This window comes from Atractosteus spatula, chromosome 5 (genome assembly GCF_055471065.1).
Source record: "Atractosteus spatula isolate fAtrSpa1 chromosome 5, fAtrSpa1.hap1, whole genome shotgun sequence".
NCBI lineage: Eukaryota > Metazoa > Chordata > Actinopteri > Semionotiformes > Lepisosteidae > Atractosteus > Atractosteus spatula.
In genome coordinates this window covers 26,084,219-26,107,686 of record NC_142710.1, presented here as the reverse complement: position 1 = coordinate 26,107,686, position 23,468 = coordinate 26,084,219, and the positions used below count along the sequence as shown (strand labels likewise).

Below are 23,468 nucleotides of genomic sequence, written 5' to 3'. Positions count from 1 at the left end.
ATTCTCTACTGTTTTTGCATGACTAATTACTTCAAATACGTTATAAAAAACTTCAAAACAGTATCTACAGTATGAGCAATTTATGTGAATATTAAGCTATGAAACTAATCTAAGCAGAACATCTTCAGAGAACCTTGTGTACTTCATGGTTTACATTATTTACATACATTTAAATGTTTAACACTTCAACAGCAATGAATTTCGGTACTTTCTTGTTCCAGTAAACTCCCATCTTCTTCCTCCTCCCTCATTTCCATTCTGTAGCACTCTTGTGCCAGTCTAATGTTCTCACATTTCTCAGAATCATTGTTATCATCATTACCATTTTGCTTTTATTACCCGCCGTAAGCAGTTAATTTTTTATGTATATTTGCTGTATTTTTAATCCTCTTCTAAGCAAATATATATGTGATGCATGTGTCCCTAATGGGCAATGTAATCTAACTTTCATCCCCATGTTGACTATTTTTCAGAATGAGTCTTGAAGTATTGTTATATATGTTGAATGCCACATTTGCAGCAAACCCTGGGGTTTCAATTGCTCCAAGTCCCAGTACTGATACAGTGTATATCATCATATCAACTTCTTCTTATCAGCACTCAGGGGAGGGTAGCGCATTCTCTGACTAGACCTGTTTAAGGTCAATACAATTTGTGTATTTACTGTATATACAAAGCTATGCAAACTATGGTGCCAGTGTACCGACAGATGTTTTGTATTTCAACATTATACTGTAGTTATTGTGCCAGATATATATTTGCACTTTAAACCCTTCTGTTCAGGCTGCCAACTCAGATTGGCTGCACAATTATTTGGTTTGAATTCAGGATTTTTTTTTCTAAGCAGTATTTAAACAACAAGGAAAGAACTTCTGATCTTATATACAGTAGAATGTGATGCAGACTGGTCACTCCAAAAAGCACTAAAACACTTTGACATGCATACCAGTATCAAACGACTCCTAGACAGCTTAGAACAGTTGAAATAAGCCATGCATTTAAAGCTCTTCTGAAAGTTCACCCTGCCAAATTTGAAGGATAACTTTAAACTTCATTTTTATCAGTATTTTAGAATAATTTTCTTTTCTTCCATTAAACGTTCCTGTGTATTACCAATGCATTTATCATGCTTTAGTACATAAGAATAGTGAGGCTTATTTTTGTAAAAGATTGTGTGGACTCCAAGGTACTACTCTTCTGGCTGTATCTACTGTATAATGCATCATGACATTATTGTAGAATTGTTTAGTAAACCAAAATGACAGCATGCTTAAAACTTTTGTGAAGTACAATAAGAGCAAATCATGGCACTTTATTTCACTTTTATACTGTAGCCTAAACTCTCATATTACAGAGAAGGAGACTGAAGGAGGTGTGTGTAGGGGGAGGACTCAGCTGCCTCTACCCTGTCAGGTAACCTCCTGCCGTTGGCATGTCGTTAGTGGGTGATGGCACTGCTGACAGCGACAGGTTGGACCTGGCAGGAGCAGCTTGGGCAGCAGCTAATGGGCTGTGATTTTGCACAGCTGCCAGAGGACTCCTGGTGGGACAAGCTCAGTGGAGAGAGCCCAGCATATCTGACAGCTATTAACTAGCCGGGGATTGTGGGCACACCTGTGTCTGCACAAGAGATAGGCGACAGGCTAGCTTTAACACTGAGATAACTGGATGACCTGAGCCAATATCTCTTGTGGCTCTGAATAAAAATTCCACCAGTCTCAGTCTTTCCGTTTATGCCAACTCTTTTCCTGTTACTTTTATATTGTAGGTCTGTACAGCTGTAAGTTAAGCTATGGCTTTATCACATGTTTAAATGAAAAATGTAGAGTTACATTGTCTTGTTATTTTAGCCTTCACCACTTCATATTGATTAACCAGTGAACACAGTTTTGAAATTTCAACACTTTACCTGAATAAAGCAAATCTCATTATGACTCTTACATAAACACTATACAACATAATAATACACAAATTTATAAAAAACATATACAGTAATAAATTAATAATATAATATAATAATATAATATATTAAAAATAAATTTTCACATAATCATACCAGGACCATTGTTACTGAGCTGCCTCTGTAGAATGTCCTTGTCAGCTTTCACTTAATGGTGTCTTCCATCATTTTCACCTGATTTCTTTATACCAGTAATCCTGCTGTCAACTTTCAACTGAAACTATGTCTCGTTATTAGCCATTGCAACTAAGAGCATGCATTTAATGTATTTTGCACAAACTATCAGTCCTGGGTAGAGCATAGTGGTTTTGAATTTTTTTTTTGCATACTTTCCACTCTCAGGTAGTGGATGGATGGATCTCCAAAATGTTTAGAAATGATTTTGTAACCCTTTTTAGATTGATGAAAATAAATTACTCTCTTTCTGAGGCCTTCTGAAATCTCTTCTGATTATGCCAGCAGCCATATCACCCTGCAACCCATAACTGTCAACCCACTGAATTTAAGGAGGTTTAAGCCTGGTTAGTACCTGGATGGGAGAGAAAAGCTAAGTTTGCTGCTGGAAGAGGTGTTAATGAGACCAGTAGGAGGCGCTCGCCCCGCAGTCTGTGTGGATCCTAATGCCCCAGTATAGTGATGGGGATACAATACTATAAAAAGGTGCCGTACTGTGGATAAGACTTAAAACCAAGGTCCTGACCATCTGTGGTCAAAAATCCAAGGGCGTTTCTCAAAAAGAATAGGGGTGTTACCCCGGTGTTACCCCCCCCCCTCAAATTTCTTATTGGTCTTTACCTATCATGGCATCCTTATAATCTCCATCTATGAACTGGCTTCATCACTCTGTTCTCCTCCCCACTGATAGCTGATGTGTGGTGAGCATACTGGTGCACTACTACTGTCGTTGCATCATCCAGATGGGGCCACACATTGGTGTGGTGGAGGGGAGTCCACATTATCTGTAAAGCGCTTTGAGTGGAGTTTCCAGAAAAGTGCTATATAAGTGTAAGGAATTGTCTATAATCTGTAGCATCATTGCATTACCTCACATGAAAGCAATATGCAATGCTGCAAAAGCACGTGTGTTACAGTATGTATTTTTACCCATTACTGTATGTTCCTATTATTGCTAGGGGCATGATCATCTCTCTGTTCTGCAAATAATCTGTCTCAAGCTTATTTAATATTACTCAAATAGACAACAGTGTGTGACTGCAACAAACAACTGGAAATATTACATTACATGGTAAGAAACATTCAGACCATTATGGATTCAATAAATTAATGAATTTGCTTTTGTAGATAGATACAGAGAAATATCCATAAAGAACAAATAAAACAGATGAGACAGGACCCACACATCTGCATGGGTCAATGTTCTGAATATCTCATTTATGGAAGATATTTGTTCAAACAGATGAGCTGGGCCCTGTGTCTTTTTCTGGGTCCTGTCTATCTAGGAAATTAAAGGATGTAGAGGGAGAGAGATAAATGAAGTGTGTGTATGGGATAGAGAGAGCGAGAAAGGATGGAAGGTATGGTTAATAGTTGTTCCTATAACAAAAAAAAGGTTGTGCATGCTATAACTGGTACACAGCCTACCTGGACTGAATAAATCTGAACAGAGGAGAAATATAATAACAATAAAAATATCTGTTGATACTACTACTTGTTACATACCCTAGAGTTCTGTTTGTGAGATACTGATGTAAACAATGTTCTCCCTGATAGGACCACAGGAAACGCAGTTTCTGCAGTGGTGACTGATGAAGCAGGCGGTGAGATGCCACAGTGAGCAAGCTCTCTCAATTCTCCACTGCTAGCAATGGACATCTATTCATGCCCCGTTGTAACTTCTGTTCTCAAAGCTTTATTTACAGAAATGTCATATTGACATAATGAAACAAAAAACAATGCTATTTTGAATTTATTTCACAGCTAAAAACAAGAGTTTTACTATCAATTTCAATATTTGGCAGATAACAACAAAGACGAAAAAGCAGTCTTTTCTGTACCATTTTCAGAATGCACTGTTTTATGGGCAGAAAGCCCATTAACAGAAGGAAAACATTAGCTTTAGCTTATACTAAATCCCATTACAATTTTCTTGTAACTTTTCTTTCAGCATTCTCTTACAGTAGGTACCTCATAACACAAAAATTGACTTGTCAATTTCTGAAGCTTGTCTTTCTGAAGTTGATGACATTCTAGTAGTTAGTACATTCTAAAGCCCTCAGAGTCCTTGGATGCAATCACATTGCAAAACCAAGAGTCTAGTGAATTCTCCAAGCGAAATGGAGAGCAAAGAAAAATGTATATAAACTTTTCCATACTGGTTGTGGGCGGTGCAGGGGGTGGGAACCAGAGCCTAACCCGGCAAACCATGGGCACAAGATGGGATAGACCCTGGATGGGATGCCTTTCCATCGTATATATATATACTTTCCCAAACATTAAATGCTGATAGACTTCAATTTTGCACAAAAGCGTTATTTAAAAAAAAAAGAATCATTTTAAAAAGTAATGTTTGTTTCAAGTGCTTTCATTTATAAATATTTTAATGTGGTTGGATTGCCAACAGCAAATATTGTAGTAATTGGCTCCAAGGGTAACTTTGAAGTGTAGAAGCTGTTGGTGGCATTAATTTTTATTTAAAATTCTACCATGTATCGTTTGAATCATTGAGTCATCAACAGCAGTAACATATGATATTACATGAAACACAACTGAGAAATACAACAAGATTTGTGCCAAGGAATTATCCATAAGGAAACCATTAGTGTAGTACAATTATCAGCAACAGATCATGTATTGGAAATACAATTTAGAAAAAGCTTCTATTTACATTTTATTAGAAGTTTTTTAGATGTGTAAAAGAAGCACTGTTTCCCTGTGTTTGTTCTGCACAATACCTGAATTTAATTGTTCCATTTTGAAAACAAACGCTAAAAAAATTACCAAGAGTGATATTTATTTATTATAATATATTGTATTAAAATATGGTAAATTAAATGTTCATTCATAATGTACTCTATTTTAGGAGTCTTTATGGTATCAATTTCATTGTTAGTCAAGTAAAAAAAAGTATCACCAACACAATAAACTGAGACGCAAAGTGGAAGAACAGATTCATCCTATGGTTTATCACTCTGTTTTGAGTGCTCCACCAAGAACGTGAGAAGCGATTCTCAGTAATCTGTCCATCCTAAGTCTCTTAGAGTCAAGATAGTAGTTAAGCAAGTTAAGCAAGTCTGCACTGTTGTTCAATTTCTATATTCTCTACCACAATGTTACATCTGACAACCAACAAGCTCACAGTTGAAGTGGAACCAATGTCAGGCATCCAACCTAAGCCAACTCCAATCCAGAACAAAGACTACTTGACTTCGGATATCGAATTCCAGTATGCTGATGATGCTGGAGTTTGTGCTTGCTTAGAAACTAATCTTCAGGTAATTGTTCACATCTTTAAATATTGAATAAAATAGTTACAATAAGTCTGTTTACAGTACTTCCCAGATGTGTTCCCCTTTTAGGTCCATAAATCTCCACCAAGGGTGAATTTACAAATATCTTAAGATGTCTGGGATTTTTTTCCTTATTTTTTTCAAAGGTTTTCCATACAAAATGGCTCTTAGTATTGAGAGAGTGTTGATCATTTGAGAGAAAGATAGGGTTGATTACAGTCATAGCCTTACTACAGTACTTCACTGCTCCATTCAGTCTTCAGTTCTGAACAGGAAAGATTACAACCTCCAGCACTAAATTCAGTGTACTAAAGACACTGTCTGATCCTGTACTGTGCACAGTAGCACAATTTCAAGATCTTCATTTGATATATTATTTTGCTATTACTTAACACAACCCCAAAACATTATTTAGTATTTCGACTGGAAGAATGGTGGTTTGCAGTCAAAATTATTTCACCGCTAATTAGACTGCTGAGACAATTGCTCAATTTTGAATAAAGTTAACCAATGATTTTTGAGGCCATATTATTTTTTTATTTTTCAGATATCTATATAGAAATATAGACAAAATGTAGTACAAATCTTCTATAGGAATGTTATATTGTAGCATTAATACAATGTGATTTAATAGGTACTAATATAAATACTCCTCCACTCCCTTGATGGAGTGTCCTCTTTTTGAACGTTTAAATGAGGTAAACCTAGCATAAAAGAAAGTGGGTACTTTATTTTAAGACTATGAATTGTTTAAAGGCCATCTTATCATGTACAGTAACGAGCAAGCCCTCCACAGTCCTCCCTGTTTTAAATAGCTTGTGCCTGAAACTATGAGCCAACGAAGAAACAAAAGGAATTTCTGAATGGTTATTTGGTCTCCTAAGTCAATGTGTTTTTTAAACTGCTGAGGTTGAACTGTTGTGCATAATGAATACAATATTATTCACTGTAAAAAAAGAAAGCAATTTGTATGACTGTCTCAGAGGATCTTGGGGTATGTCTAGCATGCAATCGGTTATTAAGCCAATGTAGTATAGAGGCATTGAAAAGACACAAGAATACGAGGGACATATTAAAATGTTTTTTGTGATCTCGTCTAAAATATCTGTGTAACCTATTACAAGTATATAGGCTTGAGTCATTTCTGCTGTAACAATGTAATGCTAAATGTGTGCCCTCAGACATGGAGATCTATAGCACTTCACAATGAATTACTCTGAGATTTAGGTTTGGTCCTCCAAAGACATTGTGTGAACAAACATAATTTATCATACACGCATTCAATGCAAATCTGTGTTACTAATTTTTCTCCTTAAGTACAGATGGAAGTGTTCTCTTTTAGAAACCAATCTAAGAGTTTCCAGGAGGTTGAATGATATTGATTTAAGGGGCTTAATTTTGAGGTTATGCAGCATTTTCTTGAGTTTAATATTGATTTCCCAGGTTCAACATCTGAAATTCTAGGTCATCGGAATTCTCAAATCTTAAAATTGAAGGTTAAGGGTGATGTATTTCTAATGGTCAAAGGTCTTTGTTTATATTTGCGTTTGTGCCAATGCACAAAGATAAACAATGAAAAAAAAGCACAGGACTAGACTGAATCTCACAGAACTTAAAAAAGCAGATCTCTCTTAACTGATGGCAAAAGAGGCCATAAACCAACATTGGAGATAGTAGGGTCCTTGTGTTCTGCTAGCTGTATTCTTTAATAACAAATCTCACTATAAACAGTGGGGAAACGGGAGATCAGGCTGAGTTATGTAAAAATCTTAACTTGGTCCTTTACCTGTTTTGCCTAACTGGATTCTTCTGAAACTTAACCTCAATGATGGGATAACAGGGATAACTGTACTTCTCCTTTCAAACCCAGCATGCCCTCTTTTCCCTTCTTATTCTATAAGAAACCAAACCTACAGTACCTCTTTCTTCAAATGTGTCTAACCATAAGACTAACACTAATCACACTCAATGAGTTGCTGATTTGATCATTAGACCTGTGTTCATTCTTTTTTTTTAGAAAAGTCTGATTGAACACAGCCATAGCAGATCTTACTCTCAACTTCTTGCAAAGGCCTAGACTTATTTTCTTTTTGAAATGGACACTGAGTCTTTAACCTCCAGAACAAACCAACTCAGAAATAGATGTTCCATTACACATCCAATTACAAGTGCTTTCCCTATGCTATTTTCTGTATCACTCTATGTTTCACAGAGCACAATCTTTAAACAATTGATTTTTCTAGCTTGGAGAATCCCAGTGACAAGTATTAAAGACACCTTTAAGGGTTTTATAATATGGAAAATAGATTAATAAGAAAACCACGTCTTTTGGGATTTTGTGATTTATTCTACTAAACACCAACCTATAATTAAGCACGGGACAAAAATGCTAGCTATAATGTCTAAGGGGAATGCAAACATAAATCAAGTCTTGAAGTCTAAATGGAGAAAATAGATTTTCCTCAATTAGATGAAATGTTTGTCTCAGATAAACACTGGTATAATACAATACCATCCAATATACCATATTGGTATAACCAATGCTTATATCAATAACTTACAGTGTACATGTCTTAAATGTAAGTCTTTCTATAGCTAATAGAACTAATATGTTTTCCCTTTAGCATTCTTTGTTTTGCTACAGTATACTACCAAATCATTCATTGTGCTTTATTATGATTTAGTATGGTGTTCCTAAATGCATTAATAATATTAAACAATAAATTTAGCCAGCCACCCATGCACCTATACAAGCATACATAACCCCTAGATTTCCATTAAAATGTATATTAGATATAGTTGTTGAAACAGAAGACAAAGTACCCATATGTTTTACTCTAAATATCTTGATAATAATCTGTGATTTTCCATTTGTTTAATTCATTTGAGATATTTTATCATATCAATAATCAGTTTTGACTAAACTGGTGATTTGGGATTGGTGGGAATGGTGCTTTGCAATTAATAAATGCAGGCTGATGCTTCAGATCCATGTTTTGCTACTATTAATAATACACATTTTCATTCATAGGAGAAATCTTTGCTGGTACTCTGACACCTGAACTTATTTTTTAAGGTATTATTGAATACTAGGATTTATTTGTCCTGTTATTATGACTAGCAGCCATATCACCTGCATCTCACATCTGGCAACCCACTGAAGCTAAGCAGGTATGAGCCTGGTCAGTACCTGGATGGGAGACCTCCTGGGAAAAATTAAGAGGTAAAACCGAGGTCCTGACTCTCTGTGGTCATTAAAAATCCCAGGGTGTTTCTCGAAAAGAGTAGGGGTGTAACCCTGGTGTTCTGGACAAATTTCTCATTGGTCCTTACCAATCATGGCCTCCTAATAATCCTCATCTATGAATTGGCTTCATTACTCTGCTCTCTTCCCCACTGATAACTGATGTGTGGTGAGCGTTCTGGAGCACTATGACTGCTGTCACATCATCCATGTGGGGCTGCACATTGTTGGTGGTGGAGGGGAGTCCCCATTACCTGTAAAGCGCTTTGAGTGGAGTATCCAGAAAAGCGCTATATAAGTGTAAGCAATTATTATTATTATTTTAAATTGTCCTAAGCACATAAATTCCATTGTTCTGTCAGAAAGCCAACTCTTCAGCTCATAGAATCTATATAATCACACATCAATTTTCAGTCTGTTCATCCTACAAAGGTTGAGGTCCAAATAATCATAGAAAATAAGAGAGTTCTCAGAAGGAAGATACTGTACCAAGAACATTATTTGGCATATAATATTTGATAGATTTGATAATGACTGTATGATTTGTGTAATATGGGATGAAATTCACCAGTCTTATACTGGAGTTTGTTACTTGAAGAAAATCGTCTGCAAGTTTAATTGGTTTAAGTTTATATTATTAATATTAAATATATTGGTTAATAATGAAAAAATAATATAACTGAGTAATGTTTTTTCTTTAGCATGTGGAAAAAGTGGTCTGTGAGGGTCATAATACCCCATTAGAGTATTGGGGAAACTCTAATGTTTAAAAGGTGCTGTTCTACGATTGAGACAGAAAACGGAAGTCCTGACTCTTGGTGGCATTTCTTGAAAAGAGTAGTGGTTAACCCCACTGTCCGGGCCAAATTCCCCCTGCACTTTTCCGATCATGGCATCCTAATAGTCTCCATCTATCAATTGGCTTCATTACTCTGTTCTCTTCCCCACTGATAGCTGAGTGTGGTGAGCGTACTGGTACATTTTGGCTGTCATTGTATGAGGTACACTTTGGTGGTGGTGGAGGGGAGTCTCCATTTGCTTGTAAAGCACTTTAGTGGAATGACCATAAAAAGGTCTTGTGAATTAATAATAATAATAATAAATGAAAATCTTCCTAATTGGGCTATTGGGTAGTTTGCTATTTCTATGTGTTTTGGCAGTGTAAAGGATTTCTAAAATAAACTGTCGTTCATTTTAATGTATATTCTATTATTGTATTATTGTATACCCTGAGTCCTTCCGGTATCATACAGTATATAAAACAACATCTAATGCAAAGGTATAATACAATATAACATTCCACTCAAATGTAATACAAGTGCTGTATTGTTTTTGTTTTTGATAAATTTTCCTAATTTTATTTTTAAATTGTGTTATGGACACTTACTGCATACACATGCACTGGAAAAGAAATTCCTAGTACACTCTTTCAACTGATACTATGCTATGTATACATTTGATGCACACATTACAATCTTAGATTCTGTGGCCAGTTGCCTCTTCCTGTATGTCTTTATATCCATTGCCTGCCACTAAAGGCTGATTAAAACAGCCTAAACACATAGGTCCAGCTCATTAATTGTATTATTGAACAATTACCAGTATAGGAACAAGTAAAGGTTTATTCCGTGCTGAAAAGAGAAGAAAATAAACACAAAGTTTCAGCTGTGGTGCATGGACTCCTACTGTATGGCCATTCTATACAATGCAATAGCTGGGTATTTGTAATTTTTTTTTGTTGAGACCTTCACCTCTGATTTCCCTCTCAAGCAGCACACTTTATTCCACAGAGGATACCCAACCCACCAAACACTCAAGTGCTGCACTCACTTTCTGTGGCCTGTGACAGCTATTACGTGTTAACAGTCCCATTACACAACACATCAGGTGGAAAACTGAGACATTACTCCAGCAATAGACAAAAAGGGGCACAAACTTTTTTTGTACTTTTTTCTACAAACTTACTCAATAAACAGCTTAAATTACTGAAGATCTCAAAAGAGCTTTCAGGTTGGATATTACTAGAGTGCACCATCACAATACAGCTTTTAAGGGGGCATGAGCTGTAAATTGGACTTTAGTAGGAAAAAAATAGTTCCTATATCTTTGATCAAAATTATTTAATCCTCAAAAAAGTGAAAAAAAATATAAATAATATAAAAATAATTTAAAACAAAACAGATTGCATATGATAGTACACACTAAGCTCAGTCCTTTCAATCCACTGCAGGACCTTGTAAAGTTAGATGCTGTGTAACTATGGCAACACAAACTCAGCTTCTGTACCAGATTTCTGTAGCAAATGAGATGTTGTGTCTCTTCCAGCTTTAGGTAGCTGGTTAAACTTTCAAATAATTCATTCCCTTAAGATTTTTGTCGAAGTGTACAGTCATAAATTTTTAAGTAATCTAGCACAATTAAACCATTTAAGGTTTTTTCCGTTATGATTTCTTTTTCATGTGCAGGAAGAAAGTGTGTAAAAAAGGAAATGCCATTTAAATAAACAACCTTATTTTGTGTTTAATTTAAAAAATCAACCTCTTTTATGCAACCTGTTTGAATTGAGGTCTGACTGTGATACATTTGATTTGTGTTCAAGCTCCTGAGAAGTTCTACATTGCAAATTTAAACATCACAGTCAAATATGTTCATAACTTGATATCAATATTAATGCACTTGTTTGTGTTTGTGAATATATATATACTGTATATAAATGTATTGGGAAACACTTGGGAGCTACATTAAACCTATCTGTGAGTACCTAAATACCCCAGATCTATACATATAAGACTTTAAGTTTGGCATTTTCTGTCCCAAGACATACTACTGTATGTGCCTCTACCCAGACAACCACTTCCTACAACTGTTAATGGGTTAATAAGAGATCTGCTTATTCCAGAAGCAGGGAAGGTCATACTGTTTTGTTTACAAGATATAATTCCATTGATCAGCTGTAACATCCTGATTAAGCAACTTATCTGTGTCTCACAGATAATTCAGGCACATCCTCTTTTAAAAACGTAACTTCATATGCCTAAATTAAATGGAAGTACCAATGCTGTCTGTTGCCTGCTGGGTTGGCTTGATCTGCTACTATCCCCTCCAAATCCATCAGGCACAACATAAATCACCATGCCCTGTAATCCACCAACTGCAGGAAGGGTAGCCATCCTCATGCACAGCAGCAGGAGTCTTATCCATCAAAGCATGTCTTTTGCTGATGAGGCTGTGCTCTGGGTTTGCAATGAGATAATTTATCACAGCACTATGATGCCCAAGGTATAGCCCCCATTATGGAGCAAGGGGTCCGTCAGTCCGAAAGAATGAATGATTGACAACACAAGACAGCTCTTCCTGTCTGACACCAAAGAGTAAACATGATGCTTATTGTGGGATTGGGGTATGATTCAGTGTTTTTGTCTTTTTTTTCTACTTATCTAAAACAAATACAACAGTTTGAAAACATTGCGAACAACACTTGAATAAATATAGCAAACACATGTTCCAAAAAGACAGAAAAGACTCCCTTTAACTAGTACCACAGGTGAACTGGTTCAAATACGTCACGGCAACAACTAGCTTGTGCTAGACTTGTCGCTTTAAACATTTTAAAGCAGTGGGCTAAGGAACAAGAAGTGTTTAAATTTTTATGTGCCAAGCAAAATGTCAGCTAGAAGACAATCTGCTCAATACGTCTGACAGCAGGTTATGGTATGAGTGTGAAGATGATAAAAACACATACCTGTAACTGTATTAGTCAGTTCGCTTTTAAAAACCTTTTCTTTATTTAAATTGAATGTTAATACCCTTATTTAAATTGTAAATGATTACTTGGATCTTTTTGCCTGTCATATTTTGGATGCAGAATGAGTGATCTTTTTGCTAAATATTATTTCTTCTAAGCTCTATGTTATTGTGCTACTTTTTGAAGTTTAACATTTCAGCTAAGCTCCCCAGACTGGGTGTTCTCTTTCTGATGGTCTTTGTAAACACTTTTGGAGGACAATAAGGATTCAACCTCATGGGAATTAACTTTCTTTTCTCTGTTTGAACAAGATACAGAATGGTAAAATACATTGCACAATATAATATTAAGGGAGATCTTGAACCTTAATTTAGGTATTCTAAATAGAAGGAAGAGTAGACCTATCAAAGCCATGACTGTTACCTCACAAGAAGTTAGTAGATGGCTTAAAATTGGAAATACAATTCTAAGCCATCTTCTCTGTCACTAAATCTTCACAGCTTTTGCATTAATTAAAGTTCAAATTAAAAACAAGTTCTTGTCTCATTGTGATCCTCTGAGACAGCAGCCCTTCATCCAGTATGCAGGCAAAACTGAAAAAGAAGTCTGTAAGAGACCTCTTAAAGGGTCTCTTTATGATCTGAGTGATTTAGCACTCATGATCAAACAGTGTACAGCAACACCAAATATCCAGTAAAATAGACTGCCTCTAAGGATTGTTGGATACTATTCACAATTGATTTACTCTTCTTCTTCATTCTTGGAAAAGAACAGCCTGGAGCACTTCATGATGGATGAATTGGAATGAAGCCCTCCACAAAGTTATGCAACAGCCCATAGTTCCTGTCCGCCTTCCAAACTACAAATTTCTTCCGCTTCTTACACATTTCTGCATGCTCCCGACATAGTGGATGAGGCCCATGTCACAGTAACTCTGCATCATATGGACTGCAACTAGTGTCTTGCATCTGTTCTCGAGTTCTGGATAACAGGACAGTGAAGCAGCACTTGTTCTTGTGTTCACCAGAAAGTAATTTTCTATCCTGGTTTTAAACTCATAGCATTAGTGTCAAGTTCACTTGAGACATTGAGCTTTGCATTCTGAATTGTCACACCACCACTAATCCCTAAGGCTAAGTAAAATTTCCCGTTGTCCTTTTGGGGTTTTGTTGAGGGAAACATCTCCACTGACAAAACAAAGAAGTATGAAAATGGATTAAAAAAGATACTGAGTCTTAGGGTACAATGTAGCAAATGGATAGGTTATGGTTTGAATAACAGAATTTGGCCATGTCTTACTGAACAGCAAGAATGGATACCCCTGATTATTATGCTGCCAATACACAGCTGCTTTCTACTTTGTTTTTCTGGGATTTTACATGTTATACCCATGTCACGTTTGCTAGGATAACTGCTAAATTGTCCAAGCTTTCCACTCCAAAATAGTCCAGGATTTAATTTTCAATATGAAAAACAGAACCAGAACATAAGAAAGGTTACAAATGCAAGGAAGCCACAAGGCCCACCCAGAACAGTCTCATCTGAGCAGTTCGCTTGCTTTGGGTTGACAGAGGCCTGTTAAGATAAGCATCTCAATTTATTTAGATGTTTCTACCAATTGTATAAACAAGCAGGACTTTAAAAAAAGCAAATGCTGTAGCTGCTCATAAAATATTCACACCACATCTATTTCAAATTTATCTTTTCTTCCATTGTTCTCTGTCCCTACAGAGATGACATTGAACCTTTGTTAATACTACAAAGCAGACAAATTTCTTCATTAGGAAAGCCAATGTGCACTTCATTACCAGACACAGCTCTGTAAGTCATATAAAAATTACTTAAAATGCAGCTTTAGTGAGATGTCTGCACACACAACCACAAGTATGCACACACACAGATAATACTCCTACAGCTGTTGATATTACTTTCTTGTACAGGAAAGCATATATATCGTTTGTGAGTATATAGATCAACAGCTTATGGCTACTGTGGGACTAATAGAACTGTCTGCTGCCCACACAGCTCCCTTAAAGACCATCAATAACTTTGACCACCCTCAAGGCTCGGATGTCAGTTGTTCTGCACAGTACAGGGGACACTTGTAAATTGCCATTCCATCTTATATGGTATCCTGTGGACCAAATTAAAGACTGTCCTGTTATTTTCCTGACAGTTCTACTTATGTGGTATACTATTAGTATCATCAACAATCATACAAATGTTGGAAAACTTGTTTTATTAGCAGTTTGTCAGTTTGTGACAATATGGATATATTTATTTATTAAACAGGACAGGTGAACTTTATTAATGAAAAATGTGGAATCAGATACAAAAGAGCAATTGTAGACCACTGTTTTTTTCACAATTGCTTCTCCACGAAACTAAGGTCATAACAATAACAACATCATAATAATAATAATTAGCACTTGGCATTGTTAAGCCTGTTGTACAGTTCAGCACATTCCGGTCAATACCTTAAAACATTCCCTTTCTTTCCACCAAGATGAGGGACAGTACAAATGAAAAACACCTTCTGTTGTTAAGCAAGAGAGAAGATGAAAGTGGATGCATTAAAAACTGAACAGGGAGAAGCTAGAAGCTGTGAACCTGATATTAAATATAGACAGACATTTAAATATTAAACCATATTATATTGAAAATGACAGTTTTAAATGTAAAAAATCAAATAAAAAGATACAGTAACAGTATCACATTTGTTTGATTTTTTTTATTTCTAGAGCGCTGCAGATGCCCAGTATCATCTGATTCCACTCACTTTGTTATATCTAATTTTTAAGGTGATGAGCCTTTCAATTGCAGGAGAAGGCTTGGGTGAAGAGAAACAGACATACAGTGCTGGATAGTTTTGGTTGTTTAAATTACATTTTGTTCCACAATTCCATGTTGTTTCCTAAAACAAAGTAAATGGATTAATATTACTGTGCGCCTGCACAACATCTGGAATTTTGAATACCACTATTGTTTTCTTATTTTTCTGTTGCCACAGCGAAATTAATGTGAGCATTATTCAAGTACACTGTAGCTTAATTATATTCTCTGTAACTAAGACTGTTCAGCAAAGCAAAGGGAAGAAAAGCCATAATTTGATAAGCGCACAAGCATTCATCAGTAGTGGCTCATAAGATGAGGCAAATAAGCTACTTTAAAGAGTCTCTGGAATATTTAATATTTAAACATACTGTAATATGTCAGATATTGCTCAGAATTAAGAGGATTATGTTGAGGGTTGTTATTTACAAGATGAGATGACATGTACTTTTTTTTTATTTAATCTACTCTGTGGTCTTCAGTGCAATTCCACTGTTAATAGGAAGAGTTTCTTCTGACAACCAGAATTAGGCACTTCTCGTTATAGTGTCTGTTTATTTTCTTGTAAAGTGGATTGATAAATGCAATCATTCACATTGTGTATGATATCGCTGTGGTCTAAATCTCTGTACAGTATATGATGTAAAATAATAGTTTTTCATGGCAGCGCATATATGATAAATTACTACATGTAGGAATAATAACAAATACTTGATTCATAAAAAAAATAACTATTTTGGGAAGTCATTGCTCTACTTTCCTATCCTCCATCTTTGTACAATTAAATGTGGTTGGTGATCATTCCATTTATTGATGTGTCACTGATTAGCTGTAAATAATTATCACTATTATTACAGCAAGAACAAAATCACTCATGAAGGGACTGCAACAATAGCCATCATTGTTTTGCACCACCTCCACACCTTTTAAATCTTTTATATTTATTGCTTGAGTTGAAACACTAGCCTACCTTTATGTAATCTATAAAAATCTGAAGGACAGTTTCTCTTGTCCTATGTGAAGTGACCTGCCAAAACTAGATTTTGCAATGTTAATTCTCAATGTTAAGTAATGAATATGATGGACAACTTTTGAAAAAAAGCTTTAAAAAGCCATAGCCAACAACTGATCCTTATCTCTTATTAGATATGGTTTTACACAGTACTTTCATGATATTTGCATCACTGAATTACCCAGAATCAATGGTAAATCTGGATTAAATAAAATATTTGACCTAACAAATTGCAAGTACACACTCTGTATTTTAAAGCAACTTTGATGCTTTAAAATTGTGATTTCTTCCAGGCTTTGAGCAATCTAAAGAATTTATTTCATATTTACTTACTGTACATAGCAAACTCAGTTTGATCCTTTGAGCCAGGAATGAACAGTGATAACTTGCTTTATAGGAGGGGAAAAACATTTGTCAGTTATCAGCTTGGCTAAGCAGACTGTCAGTGAGACATTGTGACAAAACAGGAGCACCCACTGTGACTTTACAAACTCGCCTATCAAACGAACCCCTTCCCACTTGGAGAACTGCTTCAGGCACAATGTGCTTCAACAGTTTTAAGAGTGGCATTTATTTAGAAGCTGCTGCCAGAGATGGAGCTGAATTAAACTGCTGAGCTGCCAAGAGTAGCACAAAAACTAATTAGTAAATACGACAAACAGTGGTTGCATTGTAACACAATGTTGATTCCGTTCATGATGACTGAACAATGAGGCCAAACTTTAATAATAATAGTCATCTTAGCAATAATGGAATGTCCCCCTGGTAGAGGTGACAAACAGAAAAGTGTATGAAATTGTATGACTACAGCTTCTTTTGACTCCCTCCTTGCTTTCACACTCTTATTACTCATAATCTGCTAAAAACCGTGACATTGCATGTACATTATATGTATGTATAATGGGTGTTGACTACACAATGGCATTATTATTATTTTTATTATTATTATTATTATTATTATTATTATTATTATTATTATTAATAGCAATACAAAATACTATTTGTCATTTGCTTGTTTAAGAATGGAATATGAGGAGAAAGGATTGTAAGGAGAAACTCTGAAGAGAAGCAGGTATCCCGAGGCTGCCAATCACTGTAACAGACCTCCATGGCACAACCCCAGTGATCCATGTCCATTCTGCCCATTCTTTGCTGCATAACTGCTCTCTCCTTCTCTTTTTAATCAACTCTTCCTCTCTCTCACTCTTTCTGATCTCCTCCTCGCTTTCTCTCTTTCCCAGGCAAAATCCTCACTGGCCCTGCACAGTTATTGTTCACCAACAAATCAGCTCCTCACTCTGTATTCTGGCCACGCTGGTGCAAAAAGACAAGCAGTCCATCAGTTGAAATGTCAAAATAAATAATAGAAAATAAAACATTAATGTTTAATGTGTGCATAATGCCCTTGCTGTCTCCTTTGGAAACAGTGCAAAGCACGTAGAATGTGAGGGTCTAAACACTGTTAGATGGGCATTGAAGTGGAGTGGGGGATTTACAGTGGGCGCTGAATGCTTTATAGGGATTTTGTGTAACTCAAAGCTGTTCAGTTCAGCTACAGCTACTGCTTAATATTTCATAATATTTCAGTTCAATACATCTCTCTAAGGGTTAGTGCTGTAAAATAGAATTGGACTTTAACAGGGGTATGTATGGAAAAGTGATATTTATTTTAATGGAAAAAAGATATTTCAGGTTAATGTTTACGCTGTTGCTGTTGTTGATTATCACTCCCTAGGTGTAGGGTTGGTAAACTGGAAAATACTAGTGATTCAATTCGATTTTTACGTTTTATGACCAAGCAGGAGAAACTGAGAAAAGAATCATATTTATGCTGTAGTTTAGTCCTAAGGATTGCAAGTGAGAGAAAAACAAACTTGATCCTCGCAAGAGGAAGAACCAAAAGAGCGAAGAAGAGAAAAAAATCGGAAAAAAAAATTCTGAAGATAGTTTACATAGATATAAACCTTACTTAAGATAAGGATAGTGGATTATCTCAGTTCTTTAGTCTCAGTTATTTAAATGCACTGAAATATACCCCCTTCAATCGATATCTGAATTACTCGGTCATCCCAGCCAAGCATACCACAATGTTATTCGATTGAATGCCATGTAGTTAGAGGTGTCTGTTATCCCTCTGTTTTAAAAAGAGACTATATGGCTTTCCTGAACTCTCGACCCTTAAGCAGTAAAATGCAATCACAGCTCTATCAAATGTATTTATGTCCCTCCTCTTCTCAGTATAGTAATAGGGGGAAACAGAAGTCTGGTTAAATGAGCGACCACATTGCTACTTAGGATCAGCAAGCCAAGAAGTTGAACACATCACAGACACAGGGTAGCACTTTCAGATGCAGTGGAAGAAATAAGAGTAAAGACCCTTTTGCCAACACACTACAATGATGTCCAAACTAGGATCACAGCATACTACGTAAAACAAACAACAAATGTTATATGAACCATTCTGTTCATGGACAGGAGTGCATAGTTCAGGGGAATTTCTGAAATTACTTTTGAATGCATTCAGATCTTGAACATTATCTTCTAATGACCAGGAGTTAACTGCAATTAATATACACCATGACGGTCCTTCTTTTTAGCAAATCAGAGATTCCTGTTCACTATCCTTTATTTGTGATAAACATACAGTATGTTTAAACAATAAATCAATAAATAACATTAACACCAGCAGACTTGAAACTCTTGTAGAATCGTAAAACTATTTTTAAGGAACTATTATATATTTTAAAAAGTATGATTAATTAATCTTACCCATCCCAGAGTGCATCCTCTGCTTCGATTTATTAAGAGAATGGACATACTGTAGGCAAGGAGCTGTAACACTATGACAAGCTATAAGACTTACATGCCAGGTACTCTTTCAAACTCTGCTGAGCAGCAGTGACCTTTTTAATTGCCAGTTTTATTTTCCAGGTCAAAGATGTATTACCCCCTATGAAAAGGTTTAGTTTTTGTCTGGGAGTTTTTGCCCATTATTTTGCATACCGTCAGGTTACAAGTGACTTCCTGACTGTATCTTCTTTTGGCACAACAAGTAATCAATGCACAGCCTGCCAGTTATACAGTATACTGTATGGTGACTTCCACTTGGTTTAGCAGCAGGACTAAAAGAGTAAACTCCATTGGTCATTGTTGATTAAACACCAGATAAAAACAAAATCCCTTATACAGTACATGGTCTGTCTATAATACAGATTGTCTATTACAAAAAAAACTTGCTCTTTCTCGCAAATACTAGAGATTTGAATTCAGTGGCACAAAGTTTCTGATTCTCTACCAGCTTTTGCCTATGATTAAAGACTTCTAGGAAAATGAAATATTTGGAGAAATTATTTTTTTGTTTGTTTTGCGCAAGGAGTTGTGGGTGTCTGAAACAAACTGCCTCAGCCATACTGTTCAAGTTAATTCCTTTGGATCCTTAGAGAATTGAGATGAGATTCTTGGATCGATAACCAGCTGAGTGAGCAAGACGAGTCAAATGGGCTCTTCTTATTTCTAAACTTTTTTATGTTATGATCTCTAACAGGAGCACCTGTCAATAATTTCTCCTCTCTCCACATCTTCAATTATGACTCTTGTGTTTCACAAATAGCATTCCTTAAACAAAAAACTGAAATATGACCTTCAACCAGATACAAAAAGAGAATCAAAAGCTTTTTTTTTCTGACTGAGTCAGGGCTATTAAGACTTGCTAATCTGTTTTTAGAATACCAATTATAAAAACATGTACTATACAGCCAGCCTCCTTGGACTCTGGGCCCTGAACAGCTGTATAAATCACCTCCATTACGAAGAGTTTTGCATAATTGTTTCACCACATAATCATGTTTATGCATCATTTAAAATGGCAGTCAAGCCTTATTTTCAAACATAATCTAACTACATTCTCTCTTATCATTGGCTCCACACACTCTCTCTCACACACAAATAAGTTTTATGTATTTATCTAGATATTTCTTCAAGGCTAAAGTGCACCCCTCACTTTTTGTTGCTCCCTCTGATAAAGACAGATCTAGACATTAAGTCAAAAGATTGATCACCCTGTTACCCTCTGAACATATCTGCTACTTGGCGAGAATATACACCTACTGTACTAACCAACTATTTTCATTGTCTTTTTTGCTCAAGAATATTTAAATCTTTAATTTTTCAAGCTTTTTTTGTTCTAATTAGAATGTTTTTAATCTAATTATGTTAAACACTTCCATGCTGTTGAACGGGAAGGAGAGGCATGGTACAAATTCATACATGAAAGCTGCATTCATTTAACTGCCTGACTTAAAAGAGATGGGGGGGATTGCTACTGTATATGAAAGCAGTTTTTCTAAGTGTGTTGTGACCCCTCAGTATTATGGGTCCATTCAATATAATTCAAGCCTTTGGTTTTCCAATTAAGAGGAAGAAAGAATGACTTAATATCTGTCTTCCTGTGGGAACACCTTACCATTGTTGATGGCCTTCAGGTCTGAATTTCAAGAGTGCATGTCATCACTCTTTTTGTGTTTGGCAAATACTGAACCTCCAGTGTGACACAGCCGCCCTTTATAAAACAAGCTCCAGTACAGCACAAAGCCAGATTTCCTTTTCTGACTATTTGCTTCTTATTAATTAGCAATTATTTAAAATATATCATAATATATCATGTATATTTATTTAGTTTAAAAATTAAAGTTTTCCCAAAGGATGTACAACCAAAGCTGCCAACATACTTCTGAAGTGCTTATCTGAGGAAAGGACCAGTGAAATCCTTTTAAACAAAGCAACTTAAACCTAGAGAACTATAAATGCATTATAAACTAACAACATGTTCTCAGTTAGCTGGAACCAAGCAAACAAAAGTATTGCTAAAGGGTCGTGATAAAATTAATATTAAAGATGGCATTTGAAATTGCTCAAATCTAGGTCAATGCAGTGTGTAAATATATTAGAATGTGTGACTGGATTCAATTAATGGTATAAGACTTAATATTGCCTCTACAGTCCACATTATATTCTTTCGCCATAAGGGTTTACAACCCCATCACATGCAGGGTCAACACACTCATGCTTTGACTGCACATCACAGTCTTTGCTGGTCTTTGAGTTAATCCTGGATATCTATGAGGTCAGATGTGAAGCATGATAGAGGCACCAACTACAGAGTTTTACAATATAGAGTATCTTTCTTGGCTGACAATCCAACATTCACATTATGGTTCAAAAAAAAATTGTCTTCTCTTAATTTATATTCAATTTCACCTGCACAATTTATGTGGAGATTCCAATCTTTTTCAGCTTATGTCCGTATTAAACCACCAAAGTGGGTTATGATAGAGACTATTAAAGAATAAGATCACAAATATCAGTACGGACAGAGAACTCTTAATGCAAAACCTTTCCTGAGATCAAAGGATTATGCTGTACTAAATATTACCTTTCAATACTTTACACTTTATTTGGGGTATTTTAAAGTATATGTTTTTTTTTTCATTTTCAAGTGCTTCATATACATTTAAAGTGTATATACATATACAGTGCTTCATATAAAACTCTTGGCATAAGAAATAATTTGTTGCTGATTTACAATATTGACATCATTTTTGTGTAATATTTATAAAAGATGTAAGTAATCAAAAATGAAAATAACAGATCTCAATCTTAAGTGCCTTGATTACATACAATAGTGCAAACTATTTAAACCTAAATTAATTCACCGTATGTTTAGTCTAGTGGAAAAACTGATGTTTAATGATATGGTCAGAGGGCAGGAGGACAGTGTTCTGATAGGCCTGCAGTGTGTACTACTCTGTGAAAAATCATACAACTTTAAGATACTATTTCTCCCTTAATGAGATAAAAATGATTACCAGTAATGAACATGAGAAATGTGTCGAAATGGGTTTTTAGGAATGGATTTTTTTTAACAGAGCAAAGAAACAAATTCTGACCACGCTATGATTTTTTTCAAAGTCTTATAATTTACCACTATACCCATTTTTATCATTACAGCTATTTAATCTTGAAAAGAGAGGACATTGATATCAGTGCTACCTTATTTACTAGGAAATGGCTGAAATAGTAAAAAAGCTATTTTACTGCTTATAGATGAATTCCAAAACAAGGTTGCCAACATCACAATGATCTGATTATCATAAGGACTTCATAATAAAACAGAAAAGTTGTATAAAAGCAGCATCACTGGCAAAAATAAAATGATTTAAGGTCTATATTCAGGTCTCTAGAGTGGCTTCAGTGAAAATATAGTGCTTTATGATCTGTTTTCTTCTTTTATATAAGACATTGCTATCTGGTCATTACCTAAAAAGTAATGGATTAGAAGAACAAAGCAATCCTTTTATTTGAACTTAATAACCCTAGGAGGACGACTCAGGACACATACAAAGTGATTTCTCAGGAATGTATGAATAATTTAAAACATAATTTCTGTCACTGTGAGCTTTAAAATCAGAGAGATAATACACTTCACTAAAGCAAGTGTATGAAGAAAAAAGATCAATAGTAATTGCAATGTCAGAAGAGATGTAGGGGACATTTAATTTAAAGCATTGTCATAACTAAGACAGTTTCAAAAAGGAAGCCTTCAGTAAAGAGAGCTAATGGTAGCTGGTAACAAGGGGTCCTTAAACACTCTCACTAAGCAGTTCACACAGTGCAGAACATGATACATATGGAGAGAGTTACACTTCTCATCTAATAACACATATAATAAAAATGACTTTTCCTCCAGATGCTGTCATACAATTTATCGTCATCCAAAAGCAAGCCTGAATGATCAGGGAGCTCTCTGTGTGTTTGTGTGTCTCTGTATTGTTCACCTTCATAAGGATGTTGTGGAAAACACCCCATCATCATCATCCCACCACAGTGATACAGTGCCTTTGCTAAATAGGAGGTTCCTAGCTTGGTGGCCTCCCAGACATTTAGTGAACATCTGTTCTAATGCAACTCTCCCTCCCCTACGAGAATCCACAAAGTCAGAATGATAACAGCTCCAGCAATTAGGAGACTTAATGGCAGCTGTCTGCCTCTCACAGGTGATCTGTCTGTTGGTGGTATCTGATCCCAGAGCAAGGAATTGCTCAGACAGTATCCTGTCTATCCTATAACTCCCTGGTTGGAGTGAAATATCTTTGGTACAAGGACACACATATCCACAAAATTAAAGTTTTATATCCAGAAGAAAGGAATTA

The 23,468-nt window shown here is 35.7% G+C and overlaps 1 protein-coding gene across 2 annotated transcripts in view; it reads right to left on the bottom strand.

Moving 5' to 3' along the window:
• LOC148834819 (glutamate receptor ionotropic, delta-1-like) overlaps positions 1-23,468 on the bottom strand; it is a 363,808-nt gene that overhangs the window by 76,210 nt on the left and 264,130 nt on the right. The window lies entirely within an intron of this gene.